Source organism: Cygnus atratus, chromosome 14, assembly GCF_013377495.2.
Source record: "Cygnus atratus isolate AKBS03 ecotype Queensland, Australia chromosome 14, CAtr_DNAZoo_HiC_assembly, whole genome shotgun sequence".
Lineage (NCBI taxonomy): Eukaryota > Metazoa > Chordata > Aves > Anseriformes > Anatidae > Cygnus > Cygnus atratus.
Genome location: NC_066375.1, coordinates 11,881,539 through 11,900,028, shown reverse-complemented (window position 1 = coordinate 11,900,028; position 18,490 = coordinate 11,881,539). Strand labels below are relative to the sequence as shown.

General features: G+C 64.8%; 1 protein-coding gene across 2 annotated transcripts in view; it reads left to right on the top strand.

Moving 5' to 3' along the window:
- The first annotated feature begins 213 nt into the window (after positions 1-213).
- CXXC5 (CXXC finger protein 5) overlaps positions 214-18,490 on the top strand; it is a 39,191-nt gene continuing 20,914 nt past the window's right edge. Inside the window, exon 1 of one of the 2 annotated variants that reach the window (XM_035559759.1) lies at positions 214-374. The gene's annotated coding sequence lies outside the window, so the exon portion shown is untranslated. The remainder of the gene's footprint in view (positions 375-18,490) is intronic. The other variant, XM_035559762.2, reaches the window with a different exon arrangement.

Here is an 18,490-nt window from a genome sequence, read left to right as displayed (position 1 = left end):
CCCGTGGGGGTCGGGGGACACGGACACGGGGGAAGGGGGGGGGGGGGACACACACAGACACACGTCGGGGACACCCGTGGGGGCGGGCGGCTCGCGGGCAGCGCTCGGTGCCGACCCGGGGTGGGGTGGGGTGGGGGGGGGTGGGGGGTCGGGCCCCGGGGGGGGGGGGGGGGCGGGGGCGGGGGGCGGCGGGCGGCGCGCGCGCGGGGCGGCGGGGGGCGCGCGCGGCTCGGCGCGGCTCGGCTCGGCTCGGCGCGGCGCGGGGCGGTCCGGTCCGGTCCGGGTTTTGCCGGCAGCCGCGGGCAGCGGCCGCGGCAGCGCCGTGCAGCGCGTTTCGGGGGCTGTGCACTCCCAGAGCGAGCGGCGATGTGGAGGTGGGTGTGCGGCGGCGGCGAGGCACCGTGCCCGCCTCGGCTCCCCTCTCGGCGGGCCCCCTCCCCGGCACCGGGCAGGTGCTGAGCCCCGGCGGCGCGCCCCGGCCGCCCCACCGCAGCCCCCCCCACCCCCCCCCCTCCCCTTCCCCTCCGCCGCGCCCCGGCCGCGCTGCCCGGAGCGGCGGCGGCGGCGGCGGCGGCGGCTCCGTGCCCCAGCCGCGGCTCCCGCGCCCGCGCCCGGACCGCCGGTAGGTGCCGGCCCCGCGGGGCCGCCCCGGCGGGCGGCGGCGGCGGCGGAGTTGGGGGAAAAAGTCTCGGGAAAAAAGTTTGGCGGGGGGCGGCGGGGGAAGCGGGGCGGCGGGGCCGGGGGCGGCGCGGCTGCTGCGCCTCGCTCCGCACCGCTCCGCACCGCTCGGTGCCGCTCCGCCCGGCCGGCGGCGGTGGCGGCGGCGGGGCGCGGAGCTGGCCGCCTGCCCGCCTGCCCGCCCCGGGGCCCGCCGGTGGCCGCGGCCGCTGCTGCTCGAGCGGCTCCCGGGCGGCCCCGCCGCCTCCCCGGGCTGCCGGCGGCCGCCTCGTAACGAGCAAAGTTTTTGCCGGCGCGGCCGAGCCTCTCCCCCCCCCCCCCCCCCCCCTCCCCGCCCGCCCGGGATGCGCTACCGGGCGGCGCTGCCCGGTGCCGGCTGGCGGCGAGGCCGCCGGAGACGGGGCCGGGGGTGGGAGCGGGGGCGGAGGACGAGGAGGAGGAGGAGGAGGAAGAGGCCGGGGGGGGGGGGGGGGTGGCGAGCCCTCCCCGCCGCCCCAGGCCGCCGCGAGCATCGCCGCCGCGGCGTGCCCGGCGCGGCCGCCGGTGGTTTCCCGGGTGACAATGGTGGCGGCGGCGGGGCCGGCCGGGGGCGGCGGGGGCGGCGGGCAGCGGGGCGCCCGCTAGCGCCGCGCCGGCTCGGGGCCGCGGCGCCGTCCGCCCGCGCCGGGGGTAGGCGGCGGGGCCGGGCGGCGGGGGCCGGGCGCTGGGCACCGAGCGGGGCCGGCCGCTGCCACCCGCGGGGCGCCGGGACCCAGCCGCGGCGGCGCTCGGGGTCCCCCCGCGGTGGGGGCGAGGGCGGGGGGGGGTGGGGGGGTGGGGTACTGGGGAGGGGGGGGGCGGCGGCCCCTCCGCGCTCGGCTCTCGGCCGCTTTTGCCCTCCCCGCAGCCGGCTCCGGTCCGCCGCGGGCTGGTGTCGCCTCGGCGGCGGCGACGGCTGCGGGGTGGCCGTGGGAGCGGTGCCGCGCGGTGCGGCGGAGCCGCGTGTAACAAGTAACCGAAGTTTTTTTTTTTTTTTTTTTTTTCTCCCCTCGCAAAGTAAATTTATTTATTTTTTTTTTTTTCCCACTTCGCTGCCGGATCTGTAATATGCAATTCATAAAGCTCCGCTCCCCCTGTGTTTGATGTGAGGGCACTGAACATACACTAAGAATAAAAGATTAAATGGAAGCAGACGAATCGCAATGTACAATGTGTAATATATCTAATACGCATCCAGAGCGGGTGCTGCCAGCTGTAAAGCGATAGTGGATTTTGTGAATGATGACTGAATGTTGTGATTATTGTACGAAACTCCGCTGAGTCGGAGCCAGGCAGGCCCCACGGGTGAACTGCTGCTTTTTTTTTTTTTTTTTTTCCCCCTTTTATTTTTATTATTACTATTTTTTTTCCTCTCAGCGAGGTTGTATCCTGCCATCCGAGATGTCCTTCTTATTGCAGGCCCTTGTTTGGTTTGGGTCATTTCATTCTTTGCTCAAATGATTGATCGGGAGAAGAGGGCAGGGGGGAGCAGCCCTCCCGCCCGGCGTCCCGCACATAAACAAAGCTGCGCACACATCCTGCGATAACGGATCACATGTGTGCCGCGCCGCGCCGGGCCTGACCCTGGCCTGGCAACCTTTACTCCCGGGTCAGCTCCCTCGCAGCCGCCGGGGCTCACGTGCCCAGGCGGCCCCAGGCAGGCGGGGGCTGCGGTCCCGTGCCCCCCGGGGGTGCTGTCCGGCCGGCTGCGGGTACCTGGGGCCGTGCCTCCCGCCCTGCGTGGCGGAAGTTTTGCTTCTCGGGAAGCGGGCCCTGCTGTGTCAGCAGCCCCTTTGTGGCGGCTTTGTCCGCTCCTCCGGCCCCAGCGCGTCGCGGCCGACAGCCCCGGCTGCACCTGGGCCTTCCTCAGGCAGCCGCGGGCCTGCCGCCAGGGTGTTGCGGGTCCCCGGCACGGCGCCTCGTGGCTGGGGGTGCCGAGCGCAGCCGCCAGCAGCGTCCCCAGCGCTGTCCCCTTGGGCCCCAGTGGTGCCCGAGGGTCTCGGGGCCTTCCCTGCCAGCCCCGGCCGCGCTCCCTGCCCCAGCCTCGCTGCCGCTGCTTCTTGGCAAGGAGCTGGGGGCAGCGGGGCTGGCGGGGGGCGAGCGGGGCAGGCCGAGGTGCTCGCCTCCTGGGTGCTGGTCAGCAGGAGAAGGGCAGGGCTGGCTCTCCTCGCAGGGCCGGGTTGGCAGGCGTGGGAGCCCTTCCCCATCCGCTCCTCAGTCTGTCGGAACCCTCTTTTTAAAATTTCTGTCCCGAATGACTTGCCCTCTCTGGCAGCCAAATAAACCCCACACCCCCGAGGAAAGGCAAAACGCAGCGGGAAGCCCAAAGCTGGGTGGCCAAGAGCTCCTGCCACAGCACCGGATTCAAGTGCGTCGTGGCACTGTATGGCACGAGCCCGGGGCTCCTGCTGGCCTCTGCCACACCACGAGCAGCGGCCGCCGCGTCCCCTGCCAGCCGTGCCCCACCGGCACGCTGGGGACACGGGGCTGGTGCTGGCGCTGGGTGGCGCGGGGAGGGCCGGCAGCTGCCGTGCCCTGACCTCGGGGCGGGCGTGGGGGGGGGACGCATCGGCGGGTGACAACAAAAGCAAAGTAACAAAGGGCCTGCCGGCCGCGCGCAGAACTTCGTCCCGGCCTCCCGTGGCGGGTGCTGGAGCCGCAGGGCTGTCCGGCGACGGGCAGAGCGGGGCAACGGGGGGGCTTCTCCTCGTTGCATGAGGGGGGCTGGAGGCTCTGTCCCAGCTGGCTGGCGCTGGCAGGGCGCTCGTGGCTTGACGCCGTGGCTCGGTGGGGGCTGTGGGGCTGCGTTGTGAGTGCCTCGCATGGCTTCCCCCCGCTGCCAGAGGGGTTACACTGCCTCGGTGGGGAAAATGCAGGAGGTGTCTGAGGCGTTGAGCCGAGTCGTCCTTGACGTGGATTTTGTGGCAGGGCGAGTGTGGTGAGCGAGTGTGGCGCTGCCGTGGGCATCCCATTGTGCTTGCCCAGCTGGGGGGCTCGGGTCCCCCCGCTGCTCCCCAAGGTGTGAAGTGGGTCAGCGGAGGAGGGGTTCGTGGGTGCCGTGCTCCGAAATTCAGCCTCCCTAACAAAGGAGGTGGCCGGGGAGATTCAGCGGGGCCGAAGGGGTGCGGGTATGGCGTGAGGGGCAGGGACGTGCCCAGTGCCCACCTGGCCCTGAGGCTGTGTTCGGGGCCGGTGTGGCTCAGCACCGTCTGGGCTGAGCGTGGGCAGGTGCGGGCAGCGCAGGTGCTGCTCGCTGTTGTCCTGGGGCACGGGGACGTTGCACAACTTCCGTCAGCGTTCCCTCCCCAGACATGTCCGCTCCCCCTCCCTCCCACCACAGCTCCTGTTTTGGGGGCAGGAGGGAGATGGCTGTGAAGGGGACTGGATCTGGGGCTCCCGTTCCTCGCAGCCGGCGTGTGCAGCCCTCGCGGCTCCAGCGCCTTCTGCTCGTGGGCAGCCCTGGGTTCCTTGCTGCTCACCGGTGCGGGCTGCCCTGTCCTGGCTGCCTGCCTGCCATCCTGCGGGGAGCAGCCGCGGCTGGGCGGGTGCTGCTGGGGCTGGATCCGGCCCCGCTCGTCCCAGGCCTGCGGCCCCCTCCGCAGAGGCACCCCCAGGGAGCTTTTCAGCGGGGCCATGCTGGGCTGCTCCAGCCCCGTCTCCCACCGCTGCTGCTCCTCTCTTGCCCCGGTGGCACGTTTGTTTTCCTAAACCCTGGGTGTAGGAACAACCTCTTGATTAAGTGTATTAATAGTTAAACTTTCAGCTCATAGCTTAAACTCACCAGACCACGAAAAGCCTCCGTCCTTTACTCATGCTCTGTTGCTCAACTAAAATATTGCACTCAAAGGTTTTTTTTTTTTTTTTTTTTCCTTTTCCCCTGACTCAACTTTGACTCCTGGGAACATGGGGGCCATTCAGGGGCTCCTCAACGCCCTGGCCAGGGGTGGTCCCAGCTGCCCCTCGTGTCCTGTGCTGTTTGCTGCACCAGGTGCAGAGCTCTGCCCCAAGCGCTCGCCATGCGTGCCCTTGGGCGTGGGAGGTGGCCTGGTGTCACCCCGGGCTGGGGAGTGCTGGAGCTGTTCTCCTGGGGACGCACGTCCGGCTGTGCCCTGTGCAGAGGGCAGAGCGCGCCAGGTGCGGGTTGACACAGGCTGGGCTGTAATGGGTGGGGAAGGGTGTGAAGGGGCAGCTGTGGCGCAGGAGGGGCAGAAGGAGAGAGGTCAGGCGTGGGCCCTGGGAGAGCTGCAGAGAGAGTCCGGCAGCTGGACGGGGTGACCCAGCCCCAAATACATGTGTTTCACCCTGGCCAATGGGCCTCAGGTGTCTGAAGATGGAGTTGAAGATGGAGTTCATGTCCGTCAGCATCTGTGGTGCGAATGTGCCACAGAGCAGGTCCTCGCTCTGCCCCATGCACCCTCCTTTTGAGATGCCACAGAGCTCGGGATGTGCTGCGGTGCTGTGGTTGGGGTGGTTTCATCCTGGCTTATCTTTCCTGATGGCTTGGAAGCAGGTGGAGGGCACCGCACAGTCTGGGATGACACTCATTACCGTGCATGGGTGGCAGCCTGTTATTATATGAATAAAAGGATTTTTAAGGTCACAAGTTTTTCAATAGGCAGAATAAAGGCGGGAGAATCCCGGTGTTTTGTAGGAGTGCTGGGCTCTGTGCATGCACCGGGCCCCTGCTCGAATGCCGTTGTCTGCCGGGCATGCTCGGCGGCCGCGCTCAGTGCGTGCGGGCCCCCAGCTGGCTCTGCCGCCCTGGCTGCTGCCGGCTCGGTCCCAGCCCGGCACACCGCGGACCAGCAGCCGGCACTGCCCCGCAGGCTCCCGCTGCTGGTGTCCCTGGCGTGCTTCTGCCCGCTGGCATGGGCTGATGTGCCTCCCTCGAGGGGCTCAGCCATCTGCTTGGTGGCCTCTCCTGTCCCGCTCCTCCAGCGAGGTGTCTCCGGCCCCATCCTCTGTGCAGAACCAGCCCTGGGGGCACCCACCCAGGGATGAGGTTATGGAATGGGAAAGGGATGTGGATAATGGCCCTGCTGGATCCACGTTACAAGGCTTGGCTTGCAATCCATGCTCTTGCCTTGGGATTTGAGGGTCTGGCTCTGTTTCCTCTTGCTCCAATGGTATCGCTTGTACCAAAGGATCTTTCATAGCCTAACTTGGGCATCCTTTGTGCTGACAGGATGCAGACCTTCACAGAGTGATGTCTGTGGAGAGCTGGCTCAGCCATGGGATGGTTCATGTTGGCCTTGTCCCTACAACTGATGGCAAAGAAAGGAAATGCCATCTCCTGTCTTCCCAAGTGGGATGCGCTTGGTGCCCTGGCTCGGAGAGGTGAGAGCTGGGGAAGGGCTTGGGTCGTTGGCTCTCTCCCTCGTCAAAGACACAAAACAGGTCTTCAATGTGAGCCTGGTGTGGGTGATAACTATGCCCTGCGCTGCGTCGTAAACTTGGTCTTTCACTTCTGGGTTGCTAGATCAGGTTCATTCCAAGGGCCTGACAGTCACCTTTATGGCACGGGGTCCTGCAGGTACCAGGAGGGGCTCCAGGAGCAGCTCCTCGCCTGCCCTGCAGCCACGTTGGAGCCAAGGCCCAGGAGAAGGCACTGTCCTGGCCCAGCACGCTGCCGCCGCGCTCTGCGCTGCGCTGTGCTGCTCTCGGGGTGCATCGGGGCTCAGGGCACACGGGGCAGCTGTGGCCGCCGGGCAGAGTGGGGCCCATAAGACCCATTCGATGCTGGTGTGAGTTTGCTCGGCACTGTCTGTGTTCTGGGGATGGATCAGGCCTGAGCAAGGTGTGCATTTGTGCTTCAGTAGCGTGAGGCTGGGGATGTTTGCCTCCAGCTTCCTCTGCCTCTGCTGCCTTTGGTCATCTCTTGATTTCCTGGCGTCTGCCTGCTGCGTGAGGGCAGCCCTGGTCTCGCCCAGCACCAGGACGTGATGGATGTCTCATTTTTGCCTTTGCAGTCCCGCCTTGAGTTCTTGTCTCCACTCCAGCTCTTTGTAGAGATGTCTGGGCAATATCCATCTCCCACAGTCTTCCTTTCGAGAGTTCGTCTGTGCCCAAATGAGCAACACAGCTCCATCCATTCTGACCCCAGGTGGTCTCTTGGCATCCTGTGGGTCTTGGGGTCATTAATTCTCACTTGTTTTTGCTGGGACCTGCTCTTGTGGCTTTTGTGCCTTTCTTCCTCAGAACTCCATGAGAAAAGCTGTTTGCAGTCCAGAGTCCGGAGCCTGTCACTTGAGCATCTCAAAGGCTGTGCCTCTGGATGATCCTAAACATCGGCTCTCGTTTCCACCGCCCACGGGGGCCGAGTGTCCCTCAGGCTGTCCCTGTGCTCTCTAGGCTCTTCATCCCTCGGCCCACTTGCTGGTCAGAGGCAGGCTGTGGAGCTGGACGGTGGCTAACGAGGGGCTTGAGACCCTCTGACAGCGGTGCAAAACGTGGAGCAGGCCCATGGGAGCTTCCCACGGCGGTGCGGGACTTTCTCTTTCTGCTCTGGTGGAGATTTGAGTCCACGGCAAGGGAGAGTGCTAGAGCTGTGCCCTCAGGTGTCACGTGGGGGTTGCGTGTGGTCTTGTCTCCTCTCCGGCTTCAGCAGCCCCTGGCAGGCAGAGCCCTTGCCTGCACCGCCCTCTTGCCCCCGTACACCCCATCCTCCTTCGGCTGTGCTGCTCTGTGCCGCCTGCCAGCTGGGACCTGGCACGGTGGTGTCCCCCCCCCTGCCGCTCTGTGCCACCAGAGCTGTCACCCCTGCTGCTGGCCCCGCTGCCCTCCCGTCCCCATGCCGTGCCTGGCTCCCCCGTGCCGTTGCCGGAGACTTTTCCCCCAGTTTCTGTAACCTCTGCGAGCGAGCGGCCGAGGATCGCTGACTCTGGGGAGTGCTCGTCTTGCCCTCTGCTTTACCTTCTTCATCTCGCTAATCTGATGACCGGAGGTATGCGAAGCATTTCAAATATGGCCTCGTTCGCTGGCTCCGGACAGAGCACGCAAGAGGCGTTTCTTCACACTCCTATTCCAGCCTGCCGCTTCTGTTCCCTCCTCCCATGGGCATCCCGCTGCGGTGTGCCCGTGCTGCTGCAGCGCGCGGGCACGGCATGGGGCAGGCTGCGGGGCCCGGCGGGGCTGATCGCCGTGGGGCCCATCGCGTGTGCCTGGCTCGGGGGGGCCGCCGGACCGATGCGTGCTTTACAGGTCGGATCCGGGGTGTGCCGGAGGCTGTGGGCAGAGGCACGCCAGCACCCGGCTCTCCGTGAGCATCCTTTGCAGCGTGGGCGTGCGGCGAGCGTGTACCAACAATGGGGACCAGGACGTCCCTGCTGCCCACAGCCCTGGCGCGCGCCCAGGTCCCCTGCAGTGCTCCAGCGTGGTGGAAGGGCCGGGAAGGACACGGCGGGGCGAGCAGGGCTGCTGGCTCACCTGCCTGGGGAGGTGTCCTGGGGAGGGGGGCTCTGAGCAGCACTGTGGCAGCCTCAGGCAGGGCCGAGCCTGGTCCTCCACCCACCAGGCTGGGCGGCGGCGAGGAGGCCACGGAGCGGAGGCCCAGCGCAGGGCAGGAGGTTTGGGTGTGCTTGGGTGCTGCTGCCGGCCCAGCACCCCTTGGCACGGGCTGGCACGGAGCTGCGGGGTGGGGGACGGGGGTGCTGGCCACGTGGGGAGCACCTGGCCTGGGGAGTCCACCGGGTGCCCCCGGGAGCCCCAAGAGCAGCTAGCGTGGGCCTCGCACCTCCTGGCCCTGCGAGGAGCCTTTGGTGCACGGCTGAATCGAGGCGCCCCTGCTCGCCTCGGTGGGCTCCCGTCATGCGCCTGCATTGTGTGGCTGCCGAAAGATTGGTTTGGGTTTGTGCAGCGCGCTTGCCCCTTTCTGAAACTGTTAATTAAATCACTGCTTGTCCAGAAAGAGGATGCAGGGAGGACGCTTTTCCTCCCACAGGCAGGGGAAGTGACCCGGGAGGTGGGGGGCAGGGGGGGGACAAGGGCAGCTGGGGCACAGGGGCCCTGCAGAAAGTGTCACCGGTGGGGTTTTGCAATCTGTCTGGGCCCTGCCTCGCCGGGGAGGGGAGGCAGCAGTGCAGAGGTGCTGGGGAGGGGGCTGCGTGTCACCTCGGGGCAGCAGCACGGGGAGGTCCTGAGGGCCCTGGGGGGGGCGGGGAGGTCAGCTGTGCCGAGCTGCGCTGTGCCAAGCTGTGCCGTGCCGAGCCGAGCCGAGCCGCGGGAGGAGGCAGTGGGAGTCTGTCAGCGGCTCCCAGCTCAGCTGAAGTTGCTATTTAAAGCTGGGGCAGGAAAATAAATGCAGAAGATGAGAAGGGGGAGGTTTGGGGAAGGGCCCTGCGTCCCTCTGCCTGTGGGAGCGCAGGGGCGCGGGCAGGCTCTGGCTGACCCCAGCCTCCCCATGCCCCACGGCCCTTGGGGACAGCTGGTGGAGCCTCGTCCCCAGGGAGGGGCTGGTGTGATGTGGGGGGGGGGGGAGGTCTGGGAGCAGCGCGAGGCGTTTGCGCCGTAATGCATCAGGACAGCTTGCAAATTCCAGCAAGGTGCTGTCTGCGGCCGAGCGTGCGCTGCCTCGCGTCCGAGAGGGCCACGCTGCCACAACAAGTTAGGTCGCGGGGTGCGGCAGCCGGGGGGGCGCCTGCTGCCTGCCGTGTGCGGCCTGCGGAGCCCCCGCTCCCAAAGGGCTCTGCCGGTAGAGCCCCGGCCACGCTCCAGGAGCCGGTGCCGTGGCTGTGGGGGCTGGAGGACGGAGCCCTGTCCTCCTGCCTGCAGAGCCCCGGGCTCGAGTCCCTCCTGGAACCGTGGCAGAAGTCATTTGCGAGCTGCTGAGCCCCGGGGTGGGAGGGCAGAGCCATCAGCTTTGCGTAGGGGGGAAACCGAGGCAGAGCGGGATCACTGCTGGAGGTGGCCCCTCGCAGGGACGTGGCGGGAGGCGCGTGCTGCAGTCCCCAGCGCTCGGGGGGGTGCAGGATGGAGCCTGGCCTGGAGCCCCCCCAGTCCCTGAGCTCAGCTCCTGTCGCCGTGGCCGGGTAACATCTGGCTGCCACGGACGGCTCCGCTCCCCTCCGGCGCTGCTGAGCTTCCCGGCGCGGAGCTCCCCATCTCGGGGCGTGCTGGTCCCCGGCAGGACTGCGCTAGCGCGGCATGCGATGCCAGACTGACACCGTTTGGCTCGGGAAAAGCTGTGTGTTCGCACATGGGCGCTTCCAAAGCGAGCAGCTGGGTATGTGTGCGGAGGAGGAAGGAAGGAAGGGGAAAGCCAGCCGTCAGGGCGTTTCTATTGATGAGTTTGTTTTATCACGTAGGTGTCGAAATACTTTGCAAAGAGAGCAACTAAGCAATGTTTGGGCCTGGCCTTTAGCAGAGGCGTGATGGGAGGGAAGGGGCCAGGGCTGGGCTGCAGCGTGGCCCAGGGGCAGCACGGAGCAGGGTGCGAGGCTGCAGGGGGAAGGAGCTGGCTGAGGAGCAGAGCACACTGCTGGGCAGCGCGTGGCGGGCAGGGTGCTCTGGGGGTCCCAGTGAACCTCTGCAGAGGTTGGCCTTCCACCCAGCCCTTCCTAAGAGGCAGGTTGTCACCGTGCCTCTAAATACTCGAGCCCCCAACAGCTGAGGTGAGGGCTGTAGGTTTTTCTTCCATCCATCGGTGTGTCCAGATCTGCCTAGCACTGCTTGGCTTCTCTCCTTGCCAGCATTAGGTTTTGTTTCCTTAAATAAAGGGCCCTTAAAAACGCTCATTAGCCATCTTAATGGGAAAACCGGAGTCACCTTGAATGCAAAAGCAGCGGTGCGGTCGCTCCCTGTGCCGGGCTGCGGGTGCTGGACGCTGCCTCTCTCCCCGCTGCACCCCGGTGCCCGGTCCTGCAGGCAGTGGAGCTGCCGAGCGCCGCGCACCTCCCCGAGGCGCTCAGCCCCTGCGAGGACGGGGCCTTTTTATTTGTAAAGGCGTCAGGGGGATTAGTGGGAGGATTAGTAAATATGACCCCAGGTAAAGATTAAGACAAAAAAAAAAAAAAAAAGGATGTTTTTTCCCCATGCTGATGCACCGTGAAGATTGAAATGGGATGAATTCGCACAGCCGGCAGTTGGTGTATTGGTGGAGGGGGGCTTTTGGCAGGAGGGATGGAGGGGGACGGCAGCGGGGGCAGGTGACTGGGGGTGCTGGTGCCAGCACCAAGCCCCCCCCCCACCCCCCAGGTCTGGGGGTGCTGGTTGTGAGCTGTGGGGGGGGTCTGGGCTCCCACAGGATAGAGAAGCAGGGGGCATGGGGAGCGTTTTCAGCTGTCGTGCCCTCACCTGCACCCGCACCGAGTGCCCCAGTAATTGCAAGCAGCCGAATCCTGGCAATACCTGACACTGCTGCAAGGCTGCGGCTCCAGCAGCTAATGTGAAAGGACGTTAACTCGACAGGGAAGGCTAGAAAACACTCAGAGCATCTGGGGAGGCAGGAGCAAATCAGCCCCCCCGCCCGCAGCTCTCCCCTGCCCGTGCAGGAGCAATCTCTGTTGTCCATCGGACAGTCTCGTCTGTCCCTGGCATCCTGAGCCTCGTCCTGCAGATGGGCCTGGGGCTCCCCGCCGAGCGGCGAGCTCTGGGGATTAGCTGGGGACTTGGGATTTCGGCTGCATTCTGAACGTTTGTCAGATGAGGCTCCTCTTTGGCCGGGCCCCCGCCGTGCTGCGGGTGCGTGCGGGCTTGGCGCTGGGCTGGCCATGGCTCGGTCGCTGCTGCTGCTGCCCGGGGCTGGGCGGCGGGGGGGGCCCTTGGGGACGAGAGCTCGGGCACTGGTGCCATCCCGGGGACGCTGGTGCTGCCGGACGGGGCAGGCGCTGCCACGTGGGGTTTGGCCGCGGTGCCAAACCTCGGTGTGCACAAGGAGGCTGCGAGCCCTCGGGATGGCCAGGGAGAGGCTGCTGGCCCCCGCAGCCTGCCTCAGCGGTGTGCTCCTGATTTATGCCAGCGCGCGCAGGAGCTGATTGGGAGCGGGAGGTGCTTGGTTTCACTCTGCTTCAGGCCTTAAATTTTGTCGCTGCTCATGTCTCAGACGGCACACAATGGGAGTGGGACCGGCTGCCCTGGGCTGGAGCCCCCCGCTTCCTCTGGTGCCCGAGGGGGAGATGCTCGGAAATGGGGGTGAGGGAGGTCCTGCCTCCCTGCAGCGCTGCTGTGCGCAGAGGAGGACAGGACCCTGCCGGGTGTCTTTCGGGAGGATGATGGAGCAGCCTGGGGGCATGGATGGGTCCTCTGGTGCGGGATGGAAAGTGGTGATGGCTCTGAGCTGTGCCCAGAGCAACAAGAGGGTCCAGATGGTGTCTCTGGTGCATCCTCCTCCTCCTCCTTTCTCCTCCCATTGGACGTTTGCATTTCTGGCTCAGGGCTGTCTGCCCGCCGAGGGGAAATCCTCCCCTGGAGTTGGGACCCTCTCTGAGGTTTGTGGTGTGCTCTGGGAGGGAAGCAGGGTCCCTGCAGAGGCAGGGTCTGCACATCTCCGCAGCGTTCACCCCTCCGTATGGGCTGAGCATTGTGGCATCGGTTTTTAGAAAGCGTGAGGTTGGATCTGCTGCTGCCAGCTCAGGACCGGTGTGGAGCTGGGACCTTCTGTCCTCCTCCAAGCACTTGGTGGGCAAACACGCTCGGCCATGCTGCTGGCGAGCCCTTTCTGTGCAAGGGTAGGGTGGAGTGAATGTGGCAGTGGGATGCAGAAGGGCAACAGGCAGCTCCCGTGCTCCGGTCTCCTTCTGTTTCTGCTGGCATCGTGCTGCTTTCCTGCCCCCCCTGTTCTCTCTGTCCCCCATGTGTCATGCGGAGGTGGGTGGTGGGAGACACTGAAACTGGAAGCCTCAAAGCTGGGGTCCCTGACATCGCACACGGCCATGTCCCAGCCCCTCCTGCCTCTGTTTCTGTCAGCAGCGGCGTGGTGATGGCCGACCTTCCTCCCCAGCCTCCCCTGCCGTGCAGACCCCTGCTATGTGCTGTCCGAAGGGGGGCTCTTCAGGAACCGAGCGTTCCAGGGGCTGCTCCTCCACGCTGTGGCCGGCTCGGTAGTGAGCGCTGCGGAGCTCACCGGGAGAGCGCCGAGTCGGGGGCTCCACGGAGGTGCCCCTGGCAGGGGGCTTTGAAAGACCCCGAGGCTGCTTGAGCCCCTGCTGCCTCCTCCCGCTGCTGGCCATGAGCAACCAGCGGCGTTTTGGGTGTGTTTGCAGGTGCCCACCCCTGGTGCTAGTGCACGGGAGGTGCATGGCAGGGGGCACCAGCCCCTTTGATCTGTGCTGCTGCTGTTGGAGGGGGAGGATATGGGGTTCCCTTTTCTGGGGGCGAGGCTTCTCCCTGCCCAGAGCCTTTCCCCTGCCAGCCAGGAGCGGAACAGGCGTTGCTGCAGCAAGTGGAAAGTTGGAGGGGTGAAGCACGGCCATTTCCCCTCTGAGAGCCACCTCTTGTGGCGGTGTCATTGGGCTGTTTTCCGCAGGGACCCTGGCGGCTGGCACCAGGGACACTGCTTTCCAAGGTGAGTGGCGTTACGGACGAGCCCTGTGTGTTCCCCAGCCCCGTGGCAGAGGCGGGCACACACCCACTTTTTGGTCTGTGGGTCACCTTTAATCCTGCCGGTCAAGGCCATCCTGGAGAGGCCGTCCTAGAGACCCATCTGTCACCCTGCTTCTCACGACAGTTCGTGGGAGCGGAGCAGCTGAACTCTCCCTGCTGGCCCCGAGGGAGACGAGAGGACAAGGGCAGGATTTTTTTCCTGGTGCCAGGGCTGTGCTGTGCCATCCCTACAGCAGCACCGGCTCGGGGAGCTCCAAAGGTCGGGGTGCCCGAAGGCGTCTGGGTGCCGTGCTGTGTCCTCGATGTGGGTCTTGCTCGTGCTGTGGCCCTGCGGGACGCGACGAGGACGGGGAGCAGAGGGGCACTGAGGTCGAGATGCTGGAACAAACCCCAGGGCCGTTCTGCTCTGCCTGCATGGAGATCTCGCTTGCGTCCTGTGCCTGGGTGGCGTGGGTCTGCTGTGATGTGAGGGGATCGGACACCTTGCTCCCCAGCAGAGGTGGAAGGGTCCCCGGGTAGAAGCAGGAGCTGTGATGCCCTCCAGGGGCTCAGGTCCCAGTCTTGCCAAGTCCCGTGCTGGAGGACCAGGTGCTGATGTTCCCCTCCCGGGCTGCCTTTGCACTGCGGCGCTGCCGCACACCAGTGCCAAGCCGGCTGCGGCCCCGTGCCGAGCGCTGCGCTGTGCCGGGGAGCGGCCCCAGCGCCTGGAGGACACCCGGGGCTTGCCGGGCCCTTGTCCCCACGTGGCTCCGCCAGCAGATGTGGCCTCGGAGATGGCTCTGAGCGCCGATCCCCGTCCCTCCGTCCTGAGCTCCCCAGTGCACGGGTGCCCCAGAGGGAGGAGCGGCTCCGGGGTCACAGCCTGTCCCTGCCCCGCGCTGTGCCGGGGCTGCGGCTGCTCGCGGACGGAGCATGGGCAGGATGAGGCCAACGTTTTTGCTGGGTGCAGTGGAGCCCCGCGCGTGCTCCCTGCCCCGGTCCCTGCCACAGCCGTTGGAGGCTGGGGGGCTGTGTGCAGGGCTCAGCACAGCCTCAGTACTCCCCCACCGGGGGCCTGGCTTTGCTTAGGTTTGGGAAGAAATCCCCCCAAGGGCAGGAGGAGAAAGAGGCTTCGATTTTTGTCAGCAAAAATTTTCGCCCATGAGAAAGACAGTGCTGTGGTCTAAATTAAGTTTAATGATTTTAACAAATCTCCGTGACCCCTCAAGCCCCCGAGCCACCATCGGGCGAGCTTTGGCCTGGGGTGTGCAAGGGCAGCAACAGCCACAGGGATGGGGAGCGGGCCGAGGAGGGCCTGGGGTGGAGAGGATGCTGAGTTCCCGTGCCTTTGGGGCTGAGAGTGCCCCAGACTCAGTTTGCCAGTGGAAACAGCTTCCCCCTGCTGCAGGGCCAGGTTGGTGCCTGGCTTTCCCGGCACGCTCCCGCTTCGGCCCAAGCAGCAGCCGCATCCCCGGCGTGCGGGTGCTGGTGCCGGCGTGGGGCATGGGCAGCGGTGGGGCTGTGCCTAGGCTGGGGCTCGTGCTGTGGGGCTGTGCTCCAGCCAGGGAGAGGTGGTATTTGGAACAAGGGCTGCGACTCATAGGAAATCACGTGGCTCGGAGACCTGGGGCTTTACGGGAAGAGAGATTAGAGAGGAGAGGGGGCGAGCGCGCAGGGGCTGGTGCCTGGGGCTGCAGCCCGCAGCGGGAAGCTGGCTCGCGCGCTCCCCGCTTGCACGCAGCTCTGCCACGGCTGGGGGAGCTCGGTGGGTGCTGAGCGTGGCGAGGCCCCGGGGGCTCGGCCCCGCTCCGTGCCCACCCTGCGCCCCGCTGCCGGCCAGCAGCAGCAGGCAGCGCAGCTCGCGCGGGGAGACGGCACGGGGCAGGTGGGCAGCAAGCCCTCCCTCCCCAAAGCAGATGGTCCCTCCGAAGCGAGCTGCCCCTTCCACATCGATTACCCGGGCTGGATGGTTAACGATTGCTTTCCAGGGTTAATTAAACTCTCCTCGTCAGGGCTGCTGCACCGTGGGGGAGGAGCGTTCCCTACCTGCGCTCGCACTGCCTCCGACTGCAGCCCTTGGGAGGGAGTGAGCCTGTGGCTGGAGCCGGGATTTGCTTCCAGGCCAGCACTCGCCCTCAGTATAAATCCAGGAGCATGGCAGTTGTGCGGGGAGGATCTCTGCGATGGTCGGCTCTTCTCTCTAGGGCATCTGAAGCACGGCGTTTGTCAAGGTCAGCCGTGGAACCGAGAGTTAACCAGCTCACCGCGGCCTTGGATGCCGGAGAAGAGGCTGGCGGGTGTCTTCTCCCCCGTCTGTCGTTATTTTTTTGAAACCAGCCTGGTCCCTCCTCCCGCTACCTTGTTCCTTTAGGTTTAGGCTGCAAACACGTCTCTATTTCCAATTATTTTTAAAGCCGTCAAATATTTGGCAGCTGGACAGTCATTGTAAAGTAGCGTGTTTTGCAGAGCGGGTCACCAGCCATGCAATTGTTCAGAGTTTCTGATTCTTGCATATATAAATACACCCTTTCATCAGGAGCTCTCAGTCGAAACTGCCATCTTTTGCCTCATTGTCAACATCGGCGAGGTTACGCATCGTTTGCTGACTCACAGCCTCCTGCTCTAATTACTCGGCTAAACTCCCTCTGCGGAGCTGGAGGCCAGTCCAAGCCCCTCGCTTTCCCTCACCCTGACCCAGTGGCCAGTGAGCCCTGCCTGCGGGGCCGTGTCCCCGTCCCGGTGCTCGCCACGACCCCCCTGCCCCATCCTTGCCCGCCGGGCTGGCGGAGTGGCCGCAGGGAGCTGGTGGGCATCCCCACAACGGTGCTGCTTGGAGCGCTGAGCGCAGCCGAAAGCTTCAGCTACTGCCACCGTGGCCCCTGCCTGCTCGTGCCCAGGGGGCTCGGGGAATCCTCTGTGGTTCTTGCGTTGCCGGGGTCTTGTGCCCCTGCCAGGGTTTGGTGGCTGGGGCTGGCCAGCACGGCGAGTGCGCTGCCCCACCGGGAGAGCGCACAGCATCGCCCCGGCCCGTTGCCCAAGCACCACGCACAGAGCAGGGTGCCCTGTCGCTTTTCCACGCGTCTCCCACCAAGGGACGCTGGCTCCGGTGCTGCCGGGACCCTGGTGAGGGGATCGTTGGCGCTGGGACCCCCAGGGTCAGCGGGAGTCTCCTCTCCTCCCTCTGCGGCAGCACCAACTCAGACAAGCTGTGCACTAAACCTGTTAGCTTATCCTCTTTTATCCCAGTCTGATATGATCATCCGCACTGTAAGCTTTCATCCAGGCCCAGCGTGATTTCCAGCGTTGGAGTGATTTGAACAGACGCCGCAATTACTGCAGGCTTGGTCTCACCCCACTCCTCCGCACCGGCTTGGGCTCCTCCGGAGGGCTCCTGTCCCCACGTAGGTGCCCAGAAGCAAAGCTGCAGAGGATGGCACAGGCTCCGGTGTTAATTATTTGCGTTATTTCTTAAATACCCCTCATCCTGTGCTTGCTGGCCTGGTGGTGTGCCAGCAGTGCCAACGGGAAGCGCTCCCCACACGCGGTGCTGATGCAGACCTCACTTCTGGGGGCTTGTGCCCTCCTCTTCCCAAGGGGGACCCCAGCCTGCACCCCGCACCTGCTCCCCCGTCCCAGCAAGCCCAGCCAGATTTCTGCAGGGCCCGATCTGGATTTAACGTGCTGTTTTTATCTTCCCATGTGTTCGGTGGTAATATTGTGGTGGAAACAATGCCCCTGCAAATCCAGCTTGCTCGCAGAGGTGAAACCTAGCCTCGTAATCCAGTGGTAACAGCAGCGCGCCAAGCCCAGTAACGCAGCAGTGCTTGCTTTGGAAGAGCAGATATTTTATTTATTTATATATATATATATAAAAACATATATGTGTTTGCACAGGCTTCTGTCTGTCACAGAATGGTACAACCACGCATCTTATCTTGTAAAGCCATATTTTGGCCCTTTTTTCAAAAGAAAGTGAATTTTAAGCACAGGAGACAGTGATGGTTTCTTTGGAGCTGTTACGATCTGCCATGTACAATAAATCCGTCTTAGTTTGTGGATTATTGGCCCAATAGACCGTAACAGCTCTGTCAGCCCCTCCTGGCATGCTGTGTCCAGCGAGCTCAATGTTGTGTGGGTTTTCCTTTTTTTTTTTTTTTAACAGAAATTTCCTAAGGATTTTTCCATGCCGTGTGCATGTACAGCAGCTGATATGGAAATCACAGGAGCTCAGTTGTGTGCCCATTTTTTTTTCCTTTTTTAAAAAATATTTCCCCTCTGAAAATACCCAAAGGCACAAATCTACATGATGGAGTCCAAGCCCCCGAAATATGTTAAAGCATAAAGGCAGAGCTGTCACTCTTACGGAGAGCAGCAGGATGGCACGGAGCTGTGTTTGAAGAGCAGGTCGGTGGATTTGGGGATGGTTTTGCTGGTTTAGAGCAGGGCTTCCCCTGGACTGCCCCAGTTCCATTCCTGCTGGCCGCTTCTTCCTAGGTCCTGCGTGTTCCACGCAAACGTGAAACAATGATTTTGCAAGGCAGCGCTGCTGGGATGGGGCGTGATGCTGCACGCTCCTGTCTCCTCCAGTTGGAATTTCAGAGGGGGGCCAAGCCCCCAGCCCCTGCATTGGGGAAGGGGGAGCTGTGAGGTCTGGGGCACAGGCACAGGGTGCCAGCGTGGGGACAGCGTGCAGGGTGCGGGCACGGGGCTCAGGTGGGTGCTGGTGAGGGCAGGAGCCTGTCCCCTGCCCTCTGCCACCATCTCACCTACGTCCTGCCCTTTACCTGGGCTGTTCCTTTCCTCCATCTCGCCGCGGCACCCATCACCCCTGTCCCTCCCTCCGCTTGCCACAGGTGCCCTGGGGGTGCTGGTGGCCAAGGCACAGGGGGGCAGTGAGTGGTGCTGAGCCTGGGGTCCCCTTTGTGCCCGGCATGGCACCGAGGGCACCTGTGGCACTGGATCCGGGTCCCTTCTCACTCCGTGTGACCGCGCCTGGGGTCAGCAGGGCCAGACTGAGGGACGGGGACAGCAGGGACAAGGCCAGCGGCATGCAGGGTGCAGCTCCCCGGCTGCTCTGCGGAGCAGGAGTCGGGCGTCCCTGGGGGCTGGTGGCATCCCTGGGGGCCCCTGGTGGGGGGGGATTAGCGCCGAGGCAGCTGGTGGGGGGAGACACATCCCTCTTTGTCCTCGAGGCTGAGTGCTGCGTGGGAGCGCTCAGGGCTGGGACACAGGTTTGGGGGGCTCGGGGCACGCCGAATGCTCTGGGCTGTCAGCCGTT